The following is an 8,928-nucleotide window of genomic DNA, read 5'->3' on the forward strand; positions in this document are numbered from 1 at the left end:
TCAATGCTCAGTGTTATCCCTGGATAGGCTCGGACTCATTCAATCTTTACAGTAGCTCTAGCAGTCAGGGACTGATACTATCCCATTTTAGAGGTGAGGAAATAGAGGCCCAGAGACATTTACATCTGCCCAAGACCACACGGCTGATGAAAAGCTGAGTCAGGATTTGAGCTCAGATCTGCATTCACTTTGCAGCTGAAGAGCCCTATCATAATGGCACATGGCACCCAGATGAGTTTGTGCTCTAGAGTTCTCTGTCCTTTGTTTTCCTAACTTCCATGTTCTGTGTACTGTGTAATGGTCAACAGTTGGGCCCTGCAGTCAGATCACATAGTTTTAAGCTTCAACCTCATTGCTTTTGGAAGAAGTTGGGTGAGTAACTTGTCCTCCATGGGCTTTTGTTGCTGTATATGAAAATTGGGGTAACAATAGTACCTGCTCCTAAGGTTGTTGTTAATTATGAGTTAAATGATGTCAAAAGCTGACAGCAGTGCCTGGGTACACAGTAAGAGCTTAATGAATGTGAACTATGGTTGTTTTTATAACTCCACTGTTAACCCTAGTGTGCTCCAGATGGGAGGGTAGATGGTGGTAAGAGTTGGTACTCCTCTCTACTTGGGTCGATCCCACAAGAGTCCAAATCAAAGTATGCAGCATGTTATGGCCTTGGCATGTGTAACTTCTGCCAGGATCCTGCTGGACAAATCTAGTTACATGGCCAATCCCATTATTGAGAAGTTGGGTGAGTAACTTGTCCTCCATGGGCTTTTGTTGCTGTATATGAAAATTGGGGTAACAATAGTACCTGCTCCTAAGGTTGTTGTTAATTATGAGTTAAATGATGTCAAAAGCTGACAGCAGTGCCTGGGTACACAGTAAGAGCTTAATGAATGTGAACTATGGTTGTTTTTATAACTCCACTGTTAACCCTAGTGTGCTCCAGATGGGAGGGTAGATGGTGGTAAGAGTTGGTACTCCTCTCTACTTGGGTCGATCCCACAAGAGTCCAAATCAAAGTATGCAGCATGTTATGGCCTTGGCATGTGTAACTTCTGCCAGGATCCTGCTGGACAAATCTAGTTACATGGCCAATCCCATTATTGATGGATGGGCCACCAAATTGTATGGCAAATGGGGGAGTGAAGGATTGTAAACCGCAACCCCATCTACCACAAAAGGTACCATTTTCTCCAAGCTTCACCAAAGTACTCTGAAAAAAGGATGTAAGGGGGACATCATCATGATAAAAATGAGGCTCAGGGTACATGTTGTGGTTCCCATTATGGTAGACACTGGGACCAGTCCTTGAATTCATTTTTCTTATTTTACCCAGATGTTATGGCGAGTTGCACATTAAGGAGAGGCTGCATGTTAAGACTTGAATCTCTGTGGTGTTATGATTATGATTCACATGCAGTATGTCCTGGTCTTGTATCAGGCACATGAGCTGTCTTATTTATTCCTCTCACAGACGTATATATGGTTGGTCTTATTGTTATCTTCCCTATTTTATAGATGTAAAGACTGAGGCTTCTTGCTCCTATGTAGCAAAGAGCCTTTGTGAAAGCCACATCCCACGGTGGTCCTTGCTTTCTCTAGGTATGACATGAGGGAAACATGTTTTCCCCTCTTTTCCTTCACATGGAGATTTCCTTGCATTTAAAATCCTGTGATGATAGAGATGGTTTATTTAGAAGAGCTTTGGCCTCCTTGGAAGAAAGTTCCTGCATAAATTTGAAGTGTTCTGGTGAGATGGTATCCTGGAGACATATGTGTGAATAATAAAAATGTCAGCACCTGCTGCCAAGAACCACCGAATGAAAGGAAAGGAAAATACCATACATCAAAGACAGTTAGAGGTTTATTTAGATTTTAAGTCCCCTGGGCTAGGACCACACCTAGTACATTGTCACATCCAATAAATGTTGAAAAGCAATTGTCCAGCACGTGATACACACTTGTGGTGACATCCCAGACCACCTCTACCATAGCAGACACATATGGTCCAGTCACAATGGAAATCCACTCTTTGCTTGTGTGCTCTGTTTCCTGAGCTCTTCCTTATTAGCATAAGGCTCCGTGAATGAACCAAGGCAAGGAGTTGCTTTCTAGATCAGAGAAAAAGCTCTGTGAGGAACAGCTAGTGTGGGCTAAGGGGCTACATTAGTTAAGATCAAACTGGATGAGCCTGAGACTTAAGTTTTCAGGCTGAGACTTAGTTCAGACAGAAGTTCATCACACCCAGCTCTTAGGTGCCTCTAGTCTTTGTGGCAGACCATGATGGTTCCCTGTTCATGTATTCCAAGGGCTTCTTACTGAAAGCACACTGGGTTCATTGTTCAAGGACTTTATTGAGCCACACATACTTTGCTTGCCTGGGGTTGGTGCAGACTGGCATTTAGGGGGTGAAAAAAAACCCCAGGACCAACTCACAACCCATCTCAGATAGGAATTGGTGGATTAAAGATGTAACTCCTTTGTCCCTCAGTGGGATGACACAGAAGCATGTTCTACACCCTCTTCCAGAGGATTCCATACCCTCTTCCAGGGTACGGAGCCCCAGTTGCCCATAGAGGTAATCTGTTTATTTACCATCTCCACCTATTGGCTTCCATCCCTCTCCTGTCTCGTTTCCTTAATCCCACATTCCATCCAATACTGCTTGGGATTATCTCCCAAAGAAAGCCTTTTGTCTCAAGGTCTGCATCTCAGAGAATATAATTTAAGACAGCCTTTAAAATCTAGCATAAACCTTTCTCCCACTAGTTCTATGAAAAAGAGTTTCAAACCATGTGAAGTCATAGAACACTCTTTTGATTACTGGTGCCACAGAGGAGGGTTAGGGAAGACTAACTCCTCAAAGCAAGGTGAAGGATGGGAGCCTGGTGGGTCAAGGAGGTGAGCAGGTAGGAAAGTAGGAAAGGGTCAAGCAGGAGGCACAGAGACCCTCAAAGGTTTAGGAGAATAGGCTGTTGACACATGGAAATAGGTATTGTGACACTTAGATTTATTTTCAGGAAAACTGTTCACCACAAACCCAAAGTTCCCCTAAACAATTCCTAAGAAAAGCTTCCAGAAGTTTTGAGAATCTGGTGGCCATATTTTCTGAATCAAAAATTGGGAACCGGTCTGCTAAAGAATGTTTTGTTTATGATTTGTGAGTATATCTGCCCAGAAAAAAGACAATAGAAAGAATATTGGGAATTGATCCTGCTCCAGAAATTCTGAGATTTGTGGTCACCATACTCAGGGGTCGTGTGATTTAGTGTCTCAGCAGACTGTGTGTGTTATCTTGTGCGGGGGGAGCAGGGGGAATAAGATCAAAAGTGGAAATTAGAATATTCAGATTTATTGAGATTTTACAACAAAGCTTATTCATTACATTGATGCCATAATTTTGTTTTTTTGAACTTTTACCACAAATTAAATAATTAAGTACTTATAGACATACAAATGTTTATAACACACACACAAAAAAAACCCATAGATATTTTATTTCTAGGGTGATGGAAATGAGATTCTCTGGGTAACTGACAGAGAGTAGACTATGAAAATTTATTCACTGATTTAACTCATATTTATTTATGACTTACGGATATTCACTGTGCAACCCCTTATTCTGATAAGTAAAACAGGCAAATTCTTCATCCTCATTAGATAGGCATCACAGATAAATAAGCGAAGATACAATTACAAATTGCAAAGGAACTGAAAAGCATGCAATAAGAATCTCTAAGATATTTTTTAACAGAGATCTAGAGGTCTCTGAGGACACACTCAAGATGAAACAGTAAATTAATGGTAAGACTGGTGTTTAAACCAACATTTCTTGAACCTTACAACAAGAGTGCACAGATAAAGTACCTGGAACATTGTTTTGCATATGTAAGGTCATCAGAATAGTTAACTCCTTCCCCTCCATTCCTTTTTTTTTTTAAATATGGAATTTATCGTCAAATTGATTTCCATACAACACCCAGTGCTCATCCCAACAGGTGCCCTCCTAAATGCCCATCACCCACTTTCCCCTTCCCCTCCATTCCTAGTTTATGAGTTGTCAATATGTAAGGTACTTAGAAAAGTATCTGGCATATGATAAGTATTCAAAATGTTAGTTCCTATTACTATTATTGCTACATTATTCAGCTTTCATTAGGAAACAAAAAGTGTGTCAGCCATGGAGGGGCACCACCGAGTTCTTCGTTGGAAGGAACCTGCTCTAAGAAGCAATTGATTGAAGTGCAAGGTGCCACACCTTCAGATCCACCATCATAGTTATGCTGAGGCTGTGCTTTCCCCACATTGGTCACAACCAATGGCTGAACATAGCAAGGCTGCTAGAACCAGCCCCTTCTTGCCAATGTGGGACTCTGTATTAGTAACCTCTGCTTGGGGACTCCCAGTTACCCCAGCTAAGACTTTCACAGAATTTCAGTCTGAAGCCCCATCTCCCCAGTCCCTATCTCCCTGACTACCTCGCATCTAATCTCATAAGAAATTCTCCAACGAATCTCCCTCATGTCCAATCTCATATTCTTTCTTAGAGGACCCAAACTACACAGAGCAAGAAAGCACCATGAGCCCAGAAAACACAATTCAGTCTAACACAAGTCTATCTTGAATGCCTCTAAAAACAGCTTAGTTTCTCAAAGTTTCAAAAGCACTTTATCATGCAGGATCTTGTTTCTTGAGTGGAACTGGTAACACAAAAATGGAGCACCGTACAAGATGGCCTCTACATAGAAGAATCCTCTGATAGGGATCTGAGGTCACTTTTCTTAGATAACTGCCTGCTCACTGAAGGTCAATCAGAAATCTCTACTTTACAACCACTATATTGCATCCAGCTTTTCTATTCCTTTTACATCTTAATGAAATACCAACCTGGCTATTTCTGTGCATTGTCAAAAGGGTTGAAGATGAAGCAGGAGGTAAGCAACTGGTTATTCTAGCACAGGAATGGGGTGAGAGAATCATTATTCATATTGTGTAGACATTGTAGATTTTTGCATGACTCACCATGTAGTTATTTTATAGGCCCTGATAATTATTATATTCACATTTCAAATATAAACTTGCTTTGGGATGCCTGGATGACACAGTTGGTTAAGTGTTTGACTCTTGATCTCAGTTCAGGTCATGATTTCACAATTTTGAATTTGAGCCTTGCATTGAGCTCTGTGCTGATGGTGTAGAGCCTGCTTGGAATTCTGTCTCTCCTTCTCTCTACCCTTCTCTTGCTTGTGTGTGTGCTTGCACGCTCTCTTAAAAAAAAAAAAGCAAGAGAAAAGAAAAAAAGAAACTTGGTTCTACCCAGTGGGTGGTCAGACAGTAGCCATTTTAACTCTTTTTTGGGGTCGTAAATGCCTCATTATTTTCTAAATGGTGTCTCTCTACCTACAGTTCTCAAAAAACATTGGTGTTTTAGTTGCTCTTCATACTTGCCAACACGTCGATATGCTCTGCCTTTTTCAGTTAGTCATTCAAACCATCCTGGTTGATATCCATTGCTATCATGTTGTGGTTTTAATTTGCATTTACCTCATGAATAATTATGTTGAGAATCTTTTCATATGCTTGTTAGCCATTTGGGAGTTTTCTTTTGTGAAATGTCAGTTCAAGTCTCTTGACCATTTTTCTATCGGGTTTTGCAGCTTTTTCTTATTGATTTGTAGGTATTCTTTATATATTCTGGCAAGTCCTCTGTCAGGCATATATACTGTAATAACCTCTCCTGCTTTATGACTTGCCTTTTCAATCTCATAGTGATGCTTTCCAGAAAACAGAAGTTCTTAATTTTGATGTAGTCCAGTTTTTACAAATTTTCTTCATGCTTACTGCTCTTTGTGTCCTGTTAAGAAATCTTTGCCTTTATCAAGGTCATAACTTGCATTTGTAAGTTGTGTACTCCTTTCTCCCCCCCCCCAATATATTTTCTATTTCTCTCTCTCCTCATATCTATAACTGTATATTTATCTATCTATCTGTCTATCATTTATAATAGTTTAACAAACATTTTATATAGCCTGACATAGATTCAAGTTCTGGCTCCTCATGATAAGACTTTGATGTAGGAGCTACCCCTATTTTAAAGCTTAAAAAAAAATTGAGGCCAAGAGAGGTTAAGTAACATATCCATGGTCCAGCTAGTGTGGGTGGGACATGGGGATGAATCCAGTCTGGCTGCAGAGTCCATGCTTCTGGATCCCACCTTAGCCTGGACCTCCCAAATTCTGCTATTTTTCTAATTTTTGAAATGTTTTTTAAAAAAAATTATTTTTAGAGAGAGAGAGAGAGAGGCAGAGAGAGAGCAGGTGAGGGGCAGAGAGAGGGAGACACAGAATCCAAATCAGGCTCCAGGCTCCAAGTTGTTAGCACAGAGCCTGATGTGGGACTCAAACTCAAAAACCATAGCACAGAGCCTGATGTGGGACTCAAACTCAAAAACCATGAGATTATGACCTGAGTTGAAGTCAGATGCTCAACCAACTGAAGCCACCCAGGCACCCTTCCTTTCTACTACTACTAACTCTTTCTAGATAAAATAAAAGTTGCAAGAAGCCACCAGCTGATGTTACATTTTTTCTTTTTATTTGGACAGACTCTGAGTTTCTGAAACGGGTGAACTAACCTTTAACATTGAGAAACCCAGATCCTACCATCATCGCAATATTGGCGCATTTTCTCATTACAGTGAATACAGTGAAGGGTTCCAGATCTAGAGCATGTATCTGTGCCTAGAGACCGGTGAGTTGTCAGATGGTAGCTGAAGCAGAGATGATGATGAATGAGATCAGATTTGTCAAAGTTACAGTGGGATTCTTGCCACACTACCCCCCCAACTTGAGGACATAACTACCTCATAGGGAATTAATGGGCACATCACAAACCTGAGGGCTTTGAAGGGTACCAAGGTCTGAAATAGTTCAAAAGTTTGGGATAAAATTCTAGATGACTTTTAGTTACAACTGGAACCCATTTGGAAAGTTTATTTTCTTTTCTTCTGAAATGGAATATTGGGGGAAAACTTCTAATTTTGAGTTTAGTGCATCCAAGACAATTTCCCTTATGTTCTCTTATATCTCTTTATTTATTAATAATAATAACAACAACACTCAGGGGAGTTGCAGAATACTAGAATTCTTTGAGATAATAACACTTATTCTTCCAAGGACAAAAGCAGTTGCAGTGGTGAGGACAGGAGAGGGGGAGAGATGGGCAGGGAGGGGGAGAGGGATCAGGAGAATGCCAGAAGTTTGAAGTCAGACATTAAGGAGTTGAACTGCTGGTTCCACCACTTTTGAGAACTGATTGAAGTTCTGATCTCTTCATCTGTGGAATGGGTATAGTGGTTCTCCATCTCTTGGTCCTGGTGAAGGAAGACTTATATGAGACATGCAGAGAATCCACTACATTTTGCATTGGGCACTCCATAAACAATGCTTCCCCAGATTTCCTCATTTCCCAATTCTTTTTCATTGTTTATGATCATAGTTCCTGGCAAACAAATCCACTGACTGGGGCCAGCAGGCACAGATTTTAATATGGATGAATGTGTCCTACAAATGCACATATGCTGTCTTTGATTTATTAGGACAACTTGAAATGAGAGACTGCTGTGTAATTTTTGGGTGGGGTGGTCTTTGATAGCCACTCAATTGCTTTGAGGGAGACATCTAATCTGTAAGATGAGGTTGTTCTTTCTAGTTTTCCCACCCTGTAAGCTGCTGCAGGATTAAAATGTAATAAAACACAAGAGAGCTTTGCACAGCAGAAGTCAAGGGGAGACATTAGAGCTACACTTCTCCTTCCCAGTGAGCATTCGTGAGGTGTTCTTATTGATTGAATGCTTCTTTATAAGGGCATAGCTACCAATAAATTTTTCTCACAACATTTTGGTGAATAAAAAGCTATTTTACTGTGCATTTGGAAAATCATCATACACTTATTATAATTAATATGGCTTTCAAAGAAGACAGTTGCTTTCAGCTGAGAGAATATGGTATGTGCATACAAAAAAACAGCCCAGGGAAAAGTATAATTGGAAAAAAGACCTTCAAAATTTGGGTCACATGTCTTCAAAGGGTTCCTGAAAGTAGAATGGATAAAAACAGTTAATTCAATATGCCATTTTGTCCATTCAGTGTTCAAATTTACAACATGGAACATGAATGCAGCCAAAAAAATCACATCAGAAATTAAAACAACAACAACAACAACAACAACAACAACAACAACAAATCGAGCCTCAGACTTGACTGCTGTCTATGCTAATATACAGTGGACTCCAGACCTACCTAGAAGAGTGGGCACTTTGGTCAAATGTAGTGAAAATCAACCAATAATATAACTTCATTAACTATTCAGAAAATTGATGTTTTGTGCTTACAGATTCCTGAGATGCCTACAAGAACTTATCTAGCCATGTGTTGCAGACACACTGATGTGCTGCCCAGACTCACCTTCAAAGCAGAACTTGTTTCCAGTTGTGGAGTTATGGGCATCGGGGGGCACCCAGCTGCCAGCACCTTCAGGCTTTGCCTCCGCTGCAGATGGCAGACTTGCTGGAACTCCAGTCCCTCTCAAAGTGAAAAAAGAGAATACAAGTCTGGCAATTTCTGCTTTATGCATGACAACGGGTGGTCCCCATCATGATGATCAAGCTTTGTCATGCCTGTACCACAGTTTGACTGTTTCCTCTGCCCCATCTTGTTTTTGCTCCCTTTCCTTCACAGGTGTTGACCCCTGTTAACAATTTACTTTCAAAACTCTGTCTCAGTACCTGTTTTCAGGAGCCCAACCTGCCTCACATGCTATTCTTCTAGACTGGAGGAGTAATTCCAGCTATTACTGAACCTTGACGGCCCACACAGAGATTCTGACAAGGTGGTAACAATGAAAGCTGGTAGTTTGACCTTATGGGTATCG

General features: G+C 40.7%; 1 long non-coding RNA gene across 1 annotated transcript; it reads left to right on the plus strand.

Annotated features, from left to right (window-relative positions):
* The first annotated feature begins 290 nt into the window (after positions 1–290).
* On the plus strand, positions 291–8,679 carry LOC123579672. The gene is made up of 2 exons (XR_006702887.1): positions 291–372; positions 8,392–8,679. It is a non-coding gene; the product is annotated as an uncharacterized LOC123579672 (long non-coding RNA).
* Positions 8,680–8,928: the final 249 nt, after the last annotated feature.

The sequence above is a fragment of the Leopardus geoffroyi genome, chromosome A3, assembly GCF_018350155.1.
Source record: "Leopardus geoffroyi isolate Oge1 chromosome A3, O.geoffroyi_Oge1_pat1.0, whole genome shotgun sequence".
In the NCBI taxonomy this organism is placed as follows: domain Eukaryota; kingdom Metazoa; phylum Chordata; class Mammalia; order Carnivora; family Felidae; genus Leopardus; species Leopardus geoffroyi.